Raw genomic sequence first — 17495 nt, 5'->3', positions numbered from 1 at the left:
AACAGTATGGGATGTGATCAGGCTCTTTCCCCACCTTGTTGATGCCAGTCTTAGTAATGCCAACAGTAACCCTGTATATCCTTCCTGTTCATGTGTCTGTTTAAACATCTCTTAAATGTATCCACTTCCATCACCTCCCCTGGCAGCGTGCCCCAGGAGCTTTTAAGAGGTTCCAGTGAAGGGTCTCGGCTTGAAACATTGTCTGTTTATTCCCTTCTATAGGTGCTAACTGACCTGCTGAGTTCCTTGAGCATTTTGCGTGTGTTCCTCTAGATATATGATGTCTGTGAAATCTCTTCCAAGAGGCATCTTGGCTGAAAGGCAGAGGGTTCTGAGTTAAAATCACACTTCTAGTTGTGACATTTCCTCTATACAAGTGAAAATTGTTCAAGGGGAGGAAATGTTTTGATTACATCTACACCAGCTTCTGTTTCCACAATCCATTTCTGTTAACACATTTCCTCTGATTCAGCTATTTATCCACCCTTTATTTGGCTCTCATTTAAACAGCACCGTGGTTTTGCTGTAAACTGCATGTTACAGCAGAAGAAATAGTCTCCTTATTGAGTGAGAAGTATTATCAGCAAACACCCTGGTGAGGTGAATTAGCCAAACATTGGATTGATTAAGTTAATATTTGTGCCATTTCAAGTATCAATGAAAACAGCCTAAGCTTGTCCAAACATTCTTATCTGTTGGAAAATCAGAGGGCACTGGGCTAAACAATGGACAGAAATTCCAGGAAGCTTTCCTGACTGGTGGAAGTGCTTAGAACAGGAGCCAGGCAATGAAGCGAAAGACATTTGTTGGAAGAGGGTGGCTATCTAAGGATTAAAAAAAAGCTTGCTCCATTTATAGGGGTAGTTGGTAGTACTGGATGGAATTTCACTCCACATGTTTATAGGAAGATATACTTACCTTGGAGGTGATGTATTGTAAAGCTCCTAGATTGATGGGATGATGAACACTGACTGGAGCTCAGAAGAATGTGATGTCACCTCATTGAAACAAATCGGGTTTTGAGAATGGCTGGTCGTGTAGATACTGAGGAGCCAACTCTTAATGCTGGTGAGTTGAGAAGTAGGTGCCAGGGGAAAGGTGTCAGAAGTTGATGACAATGTACCGGTTTCCTGCTGCACCAATTGTTCATGTGAACTCCTTCAGTTCAAAGTTCAAAGTTCAAAGTAAATTTTTATCGAAGTACCTATATGTCACCATATACAACCCTGAAATTCATTTTGTTGTGGGCATACTCAATAAATCTATAGAATAGTAACCACTACAGAATCAGTGAAAGACTGCACCAACTTGGGGTTTCAACCAGCGTGCAAAAGACAACAAACTGTTCAAATATAAAAATAAAAAATAATAATAATAAACAAATAAGCAATAAATATTGAGAACATGAGATGAAAGAGACCTTGAAAATGAGTCTATTGTTTGATGGAACGTTTCAATGACGGGGCAAGTGAAGTTGGGTGAAGTTATCCTCTTTGGTTCAAGAGCCTGATGGCTGAGGGGTAATAACTGTTCCTGAACCTGGTAACATACATCAAAGTTGCTGGTGAACGCAGCAGGCCAAGCAGCATCTATAGGAAGAGGCACAGTCGACGTTTCAGGCCGAGACCCTTCGTCAGGACTAACTGAAGGAAGAGTGAGTAAGGGATTTGAAAGCTGGAGGGGGAGGGGGAGATGCAAAATGATAGGAGAAGACTGGAGGGGGAGGGATGGAGCCAAGAGCTGGACAGGTGATGGGCAAAAGGGGATACGAGAGGATCATGGGACAGGAGGTCCGGGAAGAAAGACGGGGGGGGGTGACCCAGAGGATGGGCAAGAGGTATATTCAGAGGGACAGAGGGAGAAAAAGGAGAGTGAGAGAAAGAATGTGTGCATAAAAATGAGTAACAGCTGGGGTACGAGGGGGAGGTGGGGCCTAGCGGAAGTTAGAGAAGTCAATGTTCATGCCATCAGGTTGGAGGCTACCCAGACGGAATATAAGGTGTTGTTCCTCCAACCTGAGTGTGGCTTCATTTTTACAGTAGAGGAGGCCGTGGATAGACATGTCAGAATGGGAATGGGATGTGGAATTAAAATGTGTGGCCACTGGGAGATCCTGCTTTCTCTGGCGGACAGAGCGTAGGTGTTCAGCAAAGCGGTCTGGTGGTGTGGGTCCTGAGGCTCCTGTTCCTTCTTCTTAATGGCAGCAGGGAGCAGAGAGCATGTCCTCGGTGGTGGGAGCAATACTGCACTGATAAAAACACTGAGTAAATAATCAAGGTTTTGGAGTGGTGTTTGAGACTTGTAATTCATGGAGAGGAGTGCCAGGTGACAGTGTAATTTTGAGCTGAACTTAGAGAGATCTCTGCGGACAAAACCAGGCTAAGTGAATGGGTAAGAACATGGACTATAATATGGAAAAATGTGAAATGTCCACTTTGGTAGAAAGGTGGAGTATCCTTTAGATGGCAAACGATTGAAAGGTGTTGGGATTCAGAGAGACTTGGATGTCCTTGAAACATTGGAAGTCTAATTGCAGGGACAGCGGGGAGAAAGATGGTCTCTATTGCTAGAGGTTTTGAATGTGCAAGTGCAGGTACTTGCTGGAGTTGTGTATCAATAATGGGACCATATAGGTTTGTGTTCTCTGCAAAGGAAGGATATATTGCAATTGATGGAGGGCAGTGAAGGTTCACCAGATTAATTCCTAGGTTGGCTGGTTTGTGATGTGACAGATGATTAAAAAGATTTAAGATTTAAAGATTTATGAGCAATCTGAGGGGGAGCTTCATTCAGAGGGCGGTGCTAGTGTGGAAAGAGCTGCCAGCGAGTTTAATTGTGACATTTAGTCAAGGTCAAAGTAAATTTATTATCAAAGCAAGTATGAAGTCAGAAAATATTAATTACCCTGAGATTCATTTTCTTGCAGGCATTCACAGTAGAGCAAAGAAATCAAGACGGACAAGCAAGCAATGTGCAAAAGAAGATACATTGTGCAAATATGAACAAAACAAATATTGATAATAAAAATAAATAAATAGATAAATAACATTGAAAATGAGCTGTAGAGAAGTTTGGGTGGCAACACGGATGAGAGGGGTATGAGTGGGCAATGATCTGGGTGGAGTTAGTTAGGACTAGGCCAGGGGTTCCCAAACTGGGGTCCATGGACCCCTTGCTTAATGGGGTCCATGGCTTATAAAAGGTTGGGAACCTATCAACTAGGCAGAAGACAAGGCTGGCATGAACCAGATGGGCTGAAGGACCCATTTCTGTGTTGTAGTGCTCTAGTGCTCAATGACCATAACTATGCCAATAATCCCTAGAGTTTAGAAGGATGAAAGGTGATCTGATTGAAACATTCATCATTCTTAAGCGGCTGAGTTAATGTTTTCCTTGGCTGGGGGGGGGTGTCAAGATAAGGCATCAACCATTTGGGACAGAGATAAGGATAAATTTCTTCACCTAGTGAGTGGTGATTATTTGGAATCCTTGACTCAAGGAAGGTATAGATATGAAGGGAATTATGAGAAAGTGGCACTGATGTAAAATATCAGCTACAATATTATTGAATGATGAAGCTGTCACAAATGTAACAATGGCTACCTTCTGCTTCCAGTTCCTTTGTCCTCTGAGTGAAGGCTATAACCATCACCCAGGGTGAGGAGGGAGAGAAGAGACTGACTGTCCATTGCAGAAACCACCCAACATATCTCATCTATTTCAAAAGGTGGATTTTACAACAGGAGAAAGATCTGCCATTCAGACATAGAGATTGAAGAGATGTCCAATCTATATTAAAGTGTTAGGCTCTTGTTATTTTGATATACAGAGGAAGATAACAGTGCCTCTAATGAGATTAACTCAGTTGTAGATTTTTTAAATGTGCTCTGTTGAATAAGAAGCTTAATTCTGAGTGTGATGAAGTATTTCCACCCATTAAAGATGAGAAGAATTATGTGGGAGTAAGTTGGAGCTCAGCAGTGTGATTCATAAAGTCACACATTATGAATAAGGTGCTGAAGTCCTACTCACCCATGCTGACCAAGTTGTCTAACTGAGTTAATGCACTTGCTGGCATTTGGCTCGTATCTCTCCTAACCTTTTCAATCTATGTCCCTGTCCGAATTCCTTTTCAATGTGGTAATTAGCAGCTCATTCCATGTAGTCTGTTAAATCACCCCTCTTTCTTCCGACTGAGCTCAGCGAAGTTCCCAACGTAGCTATCGATAGAGTTTTAATCCACTCTTACATTCAGCTGCTACTGAATGAACTAGGTCTCACCAGTCTATACTGCAGATGGACATTGTCTGCAACAGCCCAAGTTTCCCACCAAGCTGAGATGGTGGAGCTAGAAGGCTACACAGATATAACAAGCTGTTCCAAGAATTTAATGTACTGGAAAACATCATGTTCCCTGATCTGTCAGTGGATTTGCTAGAACAGTTCAGAAGGAATTGAATCACACCTGCTTAGCCTGCCATGCCTTACATGCATCCTCACTGCAATTATACATTTTGGTTCATAGCTTGCAATCTTGGCAAACTTTTGTAAAGTATGACTTTGTTTAGTATAACCTCTGGAAGCAAAATGATGGTTTAACCTTAAGCAGAATTTCAGAAAGTGGTCTAACAACTAGCACTTTTACTTAGACGAAACGGCTCTGTGGAGATTCTGAATATCGCTTGGATAATTTTAATGTTGTGAACATCCAGCACTTCATTGTCATAGTGAATAGTTATCCATTCACAGCCAGTCAACAGAGCATTACAAATAGATATGCACCTGTTGGGAAATGTAATCAGTTCAGTAGGTGAGAGGAATGTTGTTTGAAATCTCTTGAACACAATCAGAAAACAATATTTAAATCCTGACTTTAGTCCTTCTTTCCCTTGGCAATTAACTTTTTAGTTGACAATTAACGATGTGGGATGATTCTGGATTGAAAGGTTAATGAGGACTGTCTGCTGATGGTGTGGTGGGGTAAAGTGTGAAGATTATTATGAAAACTAAACTATCTTCATCCAATGGCAAATGAATGTCAGGGAGTCATAAAATCATACAGCGTGGAAGCATACCATCGACCCAATGAGTCCTTGCTGACCATCAAACATTCACTTACTCTCATCCTGTATCAAACCCTTTCATATGCCTTTCCCTCATAACCCTTGACCCTTCATTAATCAAGAAACTATCAATCTCTGCCTTAAATTCACCCAGTGACTTGGCCTCCACTGCTCTCTGTGGGAACAATTTCACCCTCCAGATGAGGAAATTTCACCTCATCTCAATTTACATAGAAACATAGAAAATAGGTGCAGGAGTAGGCCATTCAGGCCTTCGAGCCTGCACCGCCATTCAGTATGATCATGGCTGATCAACTCAGAACCCTGTACCTGCCTTCTCTCCATACCCCCTGATCCCTGTAGCCACAAGGGCCTCCCTCTTAAATATAGCCAATGAACTGGCCTCAACTGTTTCCTGTGGCAGAGAATTCCACAGATTCACCACTCTCTGTGTGAAGAAGTTTTTCTTCATCTTGGTGCTAAAAGGCTTCCCCTTTATCCTCAAACTGTGACCCCTCGTTCTGGACTTCCCCAACATCGGGAACAATCTTCCTGCATCTAGCCTGTCCAATCCCTTTAGAATTTTATACATTTCAATAAGTTCCCCCCTCAATCTTCTAAATTCCAGCGAGTATAAGCCGAGTCGATCCAGTCTTTCATCATATGAAAGTCCTGCCATCCCAGGAATCAATCTGGTGAACCTTCTTTGTACTCCCTCTATGGCAAGATTAGGGTCTTGCCTCAGATTAGGGGACCAAAACTGCACAAAGTGCTCCAGGTGTGGTCTCACCAAGGCCTTGTACAACTGCAGTAGTACCTCCCTGCTCCTGTACTCGAATCCTCTCGCTATAAATGCCAGCATACCATTCGCCTTTTTCACCGCCTTTTGTACCTGCATGCCCACTTTCAATGACTGGTGTATAATGACACCCAGGTCTCGTTGCACCTTCCCTTTTCCTAATCGGCCACCATTCAGATAATAATCTGTTTTCCTGTTTTTGCCACCAAAGTGGATAACCTCACATTTATCCACATTAAATTGCATCTGCCATGAATTTGCCCACTCACCTAACCTATCCAAGTCACCCTGCATCCTCTTAGCATCCTCTTCACAGCTAACACTCCCGCCCAGCTTTGTGTCATCCGCAAACTTGGAGATGCTGCATTTAATTCCCTCTTCTAAGTCATTAATATATATTGTAAACAACTGGGGTCCCAGCACTGAGCCTTGCGGTACCCCACTAGTCACTGCCTGCCATTCTGAAAAGGTCCCGTTTATTCCCACTCTTTGCTTCCTGTCTGCCAACCAATTCTCTATCCACATCAATACCATACCCCCAATACCGTGTGCTTTTAAGTTTGCACACTAATCTCCTGTGTGGGATCTTGTCAAAAGCCTTTTGAAAATCCAAATATAATGCATCCACTGGTTCTCCCCTATCCACTCTACGAGCTATATCCTCAAAAAATTCTATGAGATTCGTCAGACATGATTTTCCTTTCAGAAATCCATGCTGACTTTGTCCGATGATTTCACCACTTTCCAAATGTGCTGTTATCACATCTTTGATAACTGACTCTAGCATTTTCCCCACCACTGATGTCAGGCTAACCGGTCTATAATTTCCCGGTTTCTCTCTCCCTCCTTTTTTAAAAAGCGGGGTTACACTATCCACCCTCCAATCCTCAGGAACTAGTCCAGAATCTAAAGTGTTTTGAAAAATTATCACTAATGCATCCATTATTTCTTGGGCTACTTCCTTAAGCACTCTGGGATGCAGACCATCTGGCCCTAGGGATTTATCTGCCCTTAATCCCTTCAATTTACCTCACACCACTTCCCTACTAACATGTATTTCCCTCAGTTCCTCCATCTCACTAGACCCTCGGTCCCCTACTATTTCTGGAAAATTATTTATGTCCTCCTTCGTGAAGACAGAACCAAAGTAGTTATTCAATTGGTCTGCCATGTCCTTGTTCCCCATGATCGATTCACCTGTTTCTGACTGTAAAGGACCTACATTTGTCTTAACCAATCTTTTTCTTTTCACATATCTATAAAAGCTTTTACAGTCAGTTTTTATGTTCCCTGCCAGCTTTCTCTCATAATCTTTTTTCCCTTTCCTAATTAAGCCCTTTGTCCTCCTCTGCTGAACTCTGAATTTCTCCCAGTCCTCAGGTGTGCCACTTTTTCAGGCTAATTTGTATGTTTCTTCTTTGGAATTGATACTATCCCTAATTTCCCTTGTCAGCCACGGGTGCACTACCTTCCCTGGTTTATTCTTTTGCCAAACTGGGATGAACAATTGTTGTAGTTCATCCATGCGATCTTTAAATGCTTGCCATTGCATATCCACCGTCAACCCTTTAAGTATCATTTGCCAGTCTATCTTAGCTAATTCACGTCTCATACCTTCAAAGGAACATCCTTTTATTTTTTGTTTGAAAGGGACGTCGTTTATTCTGAGGGTGGCAGAGGCTGCAGCCTGCCCCGTGGGTATGCACATCAATGCTCATGACCTTCTACAGATACACAGTGGGGAGCATTCGAACACGGTGCGTCACCGTGTGGTACGGAGGGTGCGCTGTGGCGGACAGCAGGGCTCCGCAACGAGTGCTTCAAACTGCCCATCACATCAATGGCTTCAGCCTACCCACCATCAAGGACATACTGTATGTACAGAAAGGTGCCAGAGTAAGGCCAGCAAAATCATGAAGGAGCCCACCCAACCTGCTCTGTTTGTCCGACTCACATCGGGGAAGAGGCTAGACCAGGACCACTAAGCAGTTACTTCCCCCAAGTAGTCTGGCTGACTAGCACCTCCACCCATTAACCGACCTCACCACTACGTACACATCATCTAACGTCACTTTATGTATGTACAATCAGTCTATGGACAGGTAACTGTTAATTGTATATTGTGTTATAAAAGATTGCTTTTATACTTATATTTATTGTGTTTTAGTTTGTGTTTCTTATTGCGTACTTAATGCTTATTGTGTCTTTTTATGCTGCATTGGATGGATCCAATCAGGAGTAACAATCATTTTACCCTCTTTTACACTCATGTACTGAAGAGTGACAATGAACAATCTTGAATCTTGAATGGTGCTTGGATCAAGTATCTGTAACCCGCAGGGGTATGGATCAAGTGTTGGTCAAGATGGCAGCATGTTGATGGGCTCTTTTATTGGGCCAGCATGGAAGCCATGGGCTGAATGGTCTCCTGTGCCATAAGGACTCTGAACAGAGGATCTACCGGTTAATGGTTCTGGAAATCTGATCTCCGATTTTGAAAGGAAACACATCAGGAAATTCAGAAAAAAATGCACAAAAACTATGAACACCCGATCCTGGTGTTGGCTGACTTTTGAGGGTATGATCCGGGCAATGGGTAAGCTTACGGGGACTGAGCACGTTGTTGGGTGGGTCCTGGGACTCAGCCCAGTATTAGGGGCATTCTGTGGACTCAGAATTGTGAAAGGGTCATCAAATACTATAAATGCTATGGTACAGGATACCATTCGGCCCATGGCATCCATGTTGGCTCAATAAAAGACCTAATCAACATCAGATGAGTCCAGTGCCTGTTGAATGAAGGAAACTCAGCACCCTTCCCCATGTGGCTACTCACTGTGGGTTAGTGCCTCGAAAGGCATGTGGCACGCAGTTGACTCAACTATATTCAGTGAGGAAGAAAGCATCCAAATTTGGCCCATCAATTTAATCACAGCATAATAGGCCATTCTGCCCATCAGATTACAAACGTATGTTGGCTTTCAGAGCTATCGCATCCATCCAATTTTCCTACTTACTCCCCTCACATATGCTCCCCCAATTCTTCCACCCACCAGCACCACAAGCAAGTCATGGGGCTAATAATCCCATCAGGCAGTTTGTCTTTGGGACACTGGAGGAAACTAGGGCACACAGGGGAACTCGTGGTCACAGAGAGAAGGTGGAAGCAACACGCAATTGATACCGGAAGTCAGGATCAGATCTAGCCACTGGTGATTTCAAAAAACAGAGGCGCCAAGACTAGCTTGCAGGTTGAGTCAGTGGTAAGGAAGGCAAATGCAATGCTAGCACTTATTTCAAGAGCGCAAAAGCATAAAAGCAAGGATGTAATACTGAGGCTTTGTAAGGCATTGGTCAGATTGCACTTGGAATATTTTGAGCAGTTTTGGGCCCCTTAGCTAAGAAGGGAGATGTTAATACTGGACAGGGTTCACCGGAGGTTTATGAAAATGATTTTGGGAATTAAAAGGTTAACATATGAGGAGTATTTGACATATCTGGGTCTATACTCGCTGAAATTTAGAAAAATGAGGGGGATCTCATTAAAACTTACTGAATATTGAAAGGCCTGGAGAGAGTGGACATGGAGAGGGTGCTTCCAACAGTGGGAGAGTCTAGGACCAGAGGGCAAAGCCTCTGAATAAAAGGATGTCCCTTTAGAGATAATGAAGAATTTCTTTAGGCAAAGGGAGGCGAATCTATGGAATTCATTGCCACAGAGGACTGTGGATGCCAAGTTATTGTGTGTATTTGAAGTGGAGGTTGATAGGTACTTACTTGGTAAGAATGTCAAAGGTTATGGGGAGAAGGTAGCGGAATGGGGTTGAGAGGGAAAATAAATCAGCCATGATTGAATGTCAGAGCAGACTCAATGGGCTGAGTAGCCTATTTCTCATCCTTTGTCTTATGGAGATACAAGGCAGCAGTACTACCTCCTGCACTGTGGGGTCACCTGTTAACCTTGCCCTTGAGATTTGGGAGGAAACAGGAACATCATAGGAGAAACCCATAGAGTCAGAGGGAGAACAGACAATTCCACACAGAGAACACCAAATATCAGGAGCTTTAAAGGAATTTAACATCTCTGTATTATTATTGCTGAATTATCACACAGATGGTCTTATGTGTTCATAATTCAGAAAGGAGAGATCCTTTACTGAATTATGGCCAGTCCAGTCTGAAAAAATCACTAAGCAATTACCATCAACAAATCACTTTCCACTTGCAGAGGAAACAACACACTGGACCATTGCTACGCCACCATCACGAATGCCTACCGTGCTGTTCCACACCCTCACTTCGGGAAGTATGATCACCAGGTTGTACTTCTACTCCCTGAGTATAGGCAGAGACTGAAGACTGCAGCAGCAGCAGTCATGACCAAGCAGGTTTGGACAAGGGAAGCACAGGAGTGCTTATAGGACTGCTTTGAATCAGTGGACTGGGCTGTATTCAGAGATTCATCTTCAGACCTGGATGAGTGCGCTGCGGTTGTTACCGACTTCATTAAAACCTGTGTGGATGAGTGTGTGCCTACAAAGACTTACTGTACATTCCCAAACCAGAAGCCATGGATGAACCAGGAGGTACGTTGTCTGCTGAAGGCTAGATCTGTGGCAGTCAAGTCTGGAGACCCAGGCCTGTACCAGAAAACCAGGTATGATTTATGGAGGACTATTTCAAGGACAAAGAGACAATTTCGAACAAGGTTGGAGGGGACATCAGTTGCACAGCAACTCTGGCAGGGTTTGCAAGCCATTACTTCCTACAAAGCGAAACCCAATAGCGTGAATGGCAGTGAGGCTTAACTACCAGATGAATTCAACGCCTTCTATGCACGCTTTGAAAGGGAGAATACAACTACAGCTGTGAAGATCCCTGCTGCACCTGTGATCTCTGTCTCAGAAGCTGATGTTAGGCTGCCTTTAAAGAGAGTGAACCCTCACAAGGCCGAAAGTCCCGGTAGAGTACCTGGTAAGGCTCTGAAAATCTGTGCCAACCAACTGGCGGGAGGACTCAAGGATATTTTCAACCTCTCACTGCTACAGGTGGAAGTTCCCACTTGCTTCAAAAAGGCAACAATTATGCCAGTGCCTAAGAAGAATAATGTGAGTTGCCTTAATGACTATCACCCGGTAGCACTCACATTGACAGTGATGAAATGCTTTGAGAGGTTGGTCATGACTAGACTGAACTGCCTCAGCAAGGACCTGGACCCATTGCAATTTGCCTATTGCCACAATAGGTTAACGGCAGATGCAACCTCAGTGGCTCTTCACACGGCTTTAGACCACCTGGACAACACAAACACCTATATCAGGATGCTGTTCATTGACTATAGCTCAGCATTTAATACCATCATTCCCACAATCCTGATTGAGAAGTTGCAGAACCTGGGCCTTTGTACCTCAGTCTGCAATTGGATCTTTGACATCCTAAATGGAAGACCGCAATCTCTGTGGATTGGTGATAACCTATCCTCCTCGCTGACGATCAACACTGGCGCACCTCGGGTGTGTGCTTAGCCCACTGCTCTACTCTCGATATACCCATGACTGTGTGGCTAGGCATAGCTCAAATACCATCTATAAATTTGCTGACGATACAACCATTGTTGGTAGAATCACAGGTGGTGACAAGAGGACGTACAAGAGTGAGATATACCAACTAGTGGAATGGTGTCACAGCAACAACCTGGCACTCAACGTCAATCAGACGAAAGAGCTGATTGTGGACTTCAGGAAGGGTAAGACAAAGGAACATACATCAATCCTCATAGAGGGATCAGAAGTGGAGAAAGTAAGCAGTTTCAAGTCCCTGGGTGTCAAGATCTCTGAGTATCTATCCTGGTCCCAACATATCAATGCATTTATAAAGAAGGCAAGACAGCAGCTATACTTCATTAGGAGTTTGAAGAGATTTGGCATGTCAACAAATACACTCAAAAACTTCTATGGTTGTACTGTGGAGAGCATTCTGACAGGCTGCATCACTGCCTGGTATGGAGGGGCTACTGCACAGGACGGAAGGAAGCTGCAGAGGGTTGTAAATTTAGTCAGCTCCATCTTGGGTACTAGCCTACAAATTACCCAGGACATCTCTAGGGAGCAGCGTCTCAGAAAGGCAGCGTCCATTATTAAGGACCCCAGCACCCAGGACATGCCCTTTTCTCACTGTTACCATCAGGTAGGAGGTACAGAAGCCTGAAGGCACACACTCAGCGATTCAGGAACAGCTTCTTCCCCTCTGCCATCAGATTCCTAAATGGACATTTTACCCTTGGACACTACCTCACTTTTTTAGTATATATTATTTCTGTTTTATGCATGATTTTTAATCTATTCTGTATATGTATACTGTAATATACTTATTAATTTATTACTATTTTATTTTGTTTTTTCTTCTTTATTATGTATTGCATTGAACTGCTGCTGCTAAGTTAACAAATTTTACATCACATGCCGGTGATAATAAACCTGATTCGGATTCTGAGTTAATGCCCCACCAATGAATGTGATGCATGTAGACACGTGTAACAGTTTTAGTTTAGGTTAGGGGGTCACAAACTGTGTTGATTTGTCCTGGTGGGTAAGGAGTGCAGTTGATCTTTTGGCAGTGAATGAAATCACCACTCATTGTAAGCTGAAGGTCAGTCAATTGGTGGCTGGCAGACAGGGAAAATTCCTCTCCTGTTAATGCTTTGAAATCCCAGCAGGTGGCAGTGTTTCCTGACATTTCTGCAAACTGATTGATGGTGCCGCACCTCCACCAGAAAATACTGTGATCGAATGGAAATGCTTTAGTTTGAAGAGAGATGTTGTTACTCTGACCGTTATTTTCTGTTTATTAACTCTAACTAATTCTGTTTTCAGTTTGTCAATCCGTGACCAGACCTAATGGTTGTTTCATTTATAACGGTGGAGAAAGAATCTAAACAATTCAAGTCACTGTTGAATTTACAATTTTTCTTTGAGAAAACATTTCGCTTGTTCCATCAGTTGAATTGTTCCACATAGAACGAACACAGACGGAATGAATTGTGACTGGGAAGGGGCACAGGTGGGAAGGGATTTGGGCTAGAAGAGCCCTGTGGGGAGCACAAGGAATAGGATTGACCAGATGGGCCGAATGGCTTTTCCCTCAGTTAAAATGTTGTGTTATGCTGATGATTAATAAACAGATTGATTTATTGCTCATCATACCTACAGCTTGGTGCACTTACTTAACTCCTTAAGGTGCACTTCTGATTGTTGATGGAGAATTTTCTGCACCTTCCTGTACCTGTAACAGCAGACACCCTCTTCTCCTAAGTATCCTGACTCATGCTGCTGGAAAACAAACCCTCTAGAAAGAGGGAAACATGAGACAAGGAGGGGTTAACAACAGAATCAATGGCACACTAATTATCCTGATGGTTGAGAGAGTAAATGCAACACACAGAACTGAGCAGCAAGGTCAAGTTAAAATTAATGATTAGCTTTAGTTGTCACATGTACAGTACTGTGCAGAAGTTGTAGGCATGCATACAGTATACAGCTAGGGTGCCCAAGACTTTTGCACGGTACTGTAGTAATTTTATGTAATGCACTGTACTGCTGCCACAAATAAAAGAACAGATTTCCTAACATATGTGAGTGGTGATAAATCTGATTCTGATATGGGTCTCTGTAGTGGACTGAGAGTGGGAAGGGGGCAGGGAGAGGAGGATCATGGTTGGGAGAAGGGAAAGGGAGAGGAGAGCACCAGAGAGACATTCTGTGATGATTAATTAACCGGCTGTTTGGAACCAAATGACCTTGCCTGGTGTCTCAGGGCTGGGTGTGTCCGCACCTGCGCCACCCCGATCACTGACACTCCTTCTCTGCCCCCTGTCCCATGCTCTTCCTTTGGTGCTCCACCCTCGCCATTCCCAATATCTTTTTCTCCTGTCAGATTTACAAACTCACTCTCTGCTTCACGTTGACAAATACAGTGCTTTGCAAAAGTCTTAGGTACCCTAGCTTTCTCTCTCTCTTCTCTGTCTCTCTCTGTCTCTCTCTTTCTGTCTCTCTCTCTCTCTCTCTCTCTGTCTCTCTCTGTCTGTCTCTCTCTCTGTCTCTCTCTCTCTCTGTCTCTCTCTCTCTCTTTCTCTGTCTCTCTCTGTCTCTCTCTCTCTCTCTCTTCTCTGTATCTCTCTGTCTCTCTCTCTCTCTCTCTGTCTCTGTCTCTCTCTCTCTCTGTCTCTCTCTTTCTCTCTGTCTCTCTGTCTCTCTCTCTCTCTCTCTCTCTCTCTCTCTCTCTCTTCTCTGTCTCTCTCTGTCTCTCTCTCTCTCTCTATATATATATATACACACCTAAATCGTTTGCAAAGTACCATACATCAAAACAATAAACATAAAGAGAAATGTATTGTCTGCTGAAAATCAAACCAGGGAGGAGTTGAGGATTAAATCAGCAGCCTGCAAGTGGCACCACGCTCCAGCACCAATGTAGTATGCCCACATCGTACTAATCCTAACCCTAAACCGAACTGTAGGTCTGTGGAATGTGGGAGGAAATTGGAGCACCCAGAAGCAACCCACGTGGTCACAAGGAGAATGTGCAGACAGATGGACATTGAACCCCGATCAGGGTGCACTGGCGCTGTAGAGCCATTGTGCCAACCTACCCTTTCACCCTCGGATATTGCTTACCTCGCTGGGCAGACAGCCGCCTGGAGTCTGAAAGCAGCAGCACATTTTTATCTATTAATGACATTGAAGGGGCCATCCTGACTCCCAGTAGACCAATCCCATCTGACCTATGCCCCCTTTCCTTATTTCCTTCTACCCCTGCAACGTTTTCCCTTCAAAAATGTCTGTCAGTTCCTTTTCAGCCTGCAACTAAGGGTAACTTACCGCAGCTAATTAACCTGGCAGCACATCTTTGTGATGGGGGAGGAAATCTGAGCACCCTGAAGAAACCAAAGAGGACACAGGGAGAACATGCAAACTCCACACAGACAGCACTGATTGAACTCAGGTCCCTGGAACTGCGAGGCAGTATCTCTCAATACACACAAAAAATGCTGGTGAACGCAGCAGGCCAGGCAGCATCTCTAGGAAGAGGTATGGTCGACGTTTCAGGCCAAGACCCTTTGTCAGGTCTAACTGAAAGAAAGGCTAGTAAGAGATTTGAAAGTGGGAGGGGGAGGTGGAGATCTGAAATGATAGGAGAAGACAGGAGGGGGAGGGATGGAGCCAAGAACTGGAAAGTTGATCAGCAAAAGGGATACGAGGCTGGAGAAGGGAGAGGATCATGGGACGGGAAGCCGGGGGAGAAAGAGAAGGGGGGAGGAGAGCCTGGAGGATGGAGAGCAGGCAAGGAGTTATAGTGAGAGGGACAGAGGGAGATAAAAGAGAGAGAAAGAAAAAAGGAGGAAAAAATAAAAACATATATAAAAAATATTAAATAAACAAATAAGGAATTGGGTGTGAAGGGAAGGAGGGGCATTTACGGAAGTTAGAGAAGTCAATGTTCATGCCATCAGGTTGGAGGCTGCCCAGATGGAATATAAGGTGTTGTTCCTCCAAACTGAGTGTGACTTCATCTTGACAGTAGAGGAGGCCGTGGATAGACATGTCAGAATGGGAATGGGACGTGGAATTAAAACGTGTGGCCACTGGGAGATCCTGCTTTCTCTGGTGGACAGAGCATAGGTGTTCAGCAAAGCGGTCTCCCAGTCTGCGTCGGGTCTCGCCAATATATAGAAGGCCACATCGGGAGCACCGGATGCAGTATATCACACCAGCCGACTCACAGGTGAAGTGTCGCCTCACCTGGAAGGACTGTCTGGGGCCCTGAATGGTAGTGAGGGAGGAAGTGTAAGGGCATGTGTAGCACTTGTTCCGCTTAGAAGGATAAGTGCCAGGAGGGAGATCGATGGGAAGGGATGGGGGGGGGAAATGAATGGACAAGGGAGTTGCATAGGGAGCGATCCCTGCGGAAAGTGGGGGGGGGGCGAGGGAAAGATGTGCTTAGTGGTGGGATCCCTTTAGAGGTGGTGGGAGTTACAGAAAATTATACGTTGGACCCGAGGCTGGTGGTGTGGTAGGTTAGGACAAGGGGAACCCTATTCCTAGTGGGGTAGTGGGAGGATGGGGTGAGAGCAGACGTGTGTGAAATGGGAAAGACGCGTTTGAGAGCAGAGTTGATGGTGGAGGAAGGGAAGCCTCTTTCTTTAAAAAAGGAAGACATCTCCTTCGTCCTGGAATGAAAAGCCTCATCCTGAGAGCAGATGCGGCGAAGATGGAGGAATTGCGAGAAGGGGATGGCATTTTTTCAAGAGACGGGGTGGGAAGAGGAATAGTCCAGGTAGCTGTGAGAGTCCATAGGCTTATAATAGACATCAGTAGATAAGCTGTCTTCAGAGATAGAGACAGACAGATCAAGAAAGGGAGGGAGATGGACCAGGTAAACTTGAGGGCAGGGTAAAAGTTAGAGGCAAAGTTAATGAAGTCAACGAGCTCAGCATGCGTGCAGGAAGCAGAGCCAAAGCAGTCATCGATGTAGTGAAGGAAAAGTAGGGGACAGATACCAGTATAGGCTTGGAACATGGATTGTTCCACAAAGGCTACGAAAAGGCAGGTATAGCTGGGACCCATACGGGTGCCCAAGGCTACACCTTTAGTTTGGAGGAAGTGGGAGGAGCCAAAGGAGAAATTGTTAAGAGTAAGGACTAATTCCACTAGACGGAGGAGACTGGTGGTAGAGGGGAACTGGTTAGGTCTGGAATCCAAAAAGAAGCGGAGAGCTTTGAGACCTTCCTGATGGGGGATGGAAGTATAAAGGGACTGGACATCCATGGTGAAAATAAAGTGGTGGGGGCCAGGGAACTTGAAATCATTGAAAAGATTTGGAGTGTGAGAAGTGTCACGAACATAGGTGGGAAGGGTTTGAACAAGGGGGGATAAAACAGTGTCGAGGTATGCAGAAATGAATTCGGTGGGGCAGGAGCAATCTGAGACAATGGGTCTACCTGGACAGGCAGGTTTGTGGATCTTGGGTAGGAGGTAGAAACGGGAAGTGCGGGGTCTGGGAACTATAAGGTTTGTAGCAGTGGATGGGAGATCCCCTGAGCGGATAAAGTCGGTGATAGTGTGGGAGACAATGGCCTGGTGCTCCTTAGTGGAGTCATGATCGAGGGGTAAATAAGAGGAGCTATCTGCAAGTTGACGCTGTGCCTCGGCAAGGTAGAGGTCAGTACACCAGACAACAACTGTGCCCCCCTTATTGGCGGGTTCTATACTAAGGTTAGGATTGGTGCAGAGGGAGTGGAGAGCAGAGCGTTCGGAAGGAGTGAGGTTGGAATTGGAACAAGGTGTGGTAAAGGTGTGATCCACGGCCTCCTCTACTGTCTAGATGAAGCCACACTCAGGTTGGAGGAACAAAACCTTATATTCCGTCTGGGTAGCTTCCAACCTGATGGCATGAATATTGACTTCTCTAACTTCCATTAATGCCCCTCCTCCCCTTCACACCCCATCCCTTATCTGTTTATTTATTTATATATATATTTTTTATTTTTTTCCCCCTTTTTTTCTCTCTCTTTTGTCTCCCTCCGTCCCTCTCACGATAACTCCTTGCCTGCTCGCCACCCTCTGGGCTCCCCTCTC

General features: G+C 44.6%; 1 long non-coding RNA gene across 1 annotated transcript; it reads right to left on the bottom strand.

Moving 5' to 3' along the window:
- Window positions 1-87: 87 nt before the first annotated feature.
- LOC134349701 (uncharacterized) lies at window positions 88-14943 on the bottom strand. The gene is made up of 3 exons (XR_010018752.1): window positions 14739-14943; window positions 13085-13206; window positions 88-314 (listed from the first exon to the last, which is right to left on the bottom strand). It is a non-coding gene; the product is annotated as an uncharacterized LOC134349701 (long non-coding RNA).
- Window positions 14944-17495: the final 2552 nt, after the last annotated feature.

This window comes from Mobula hypostoma, chromosome 7 (genome assembly GCF_963921235.1).
Source record: "Mobula hypostoma chromosome 7, sMobHyp1.1, whole genome shotgun sequence".
Taxonomy (NCBI): domain Eukaryota; kingdom Metazoa; phylum Chordata; class Chondrichthyes; order Myliobatiformes; family Myliobatidae; genus Mobula; species Mobula hypostoma.
The sequence above is the reverse complement of the archived record's forward strand: the minus strand, read 5'-3'. Positions and strand labels throughout refer to the sequence as shown.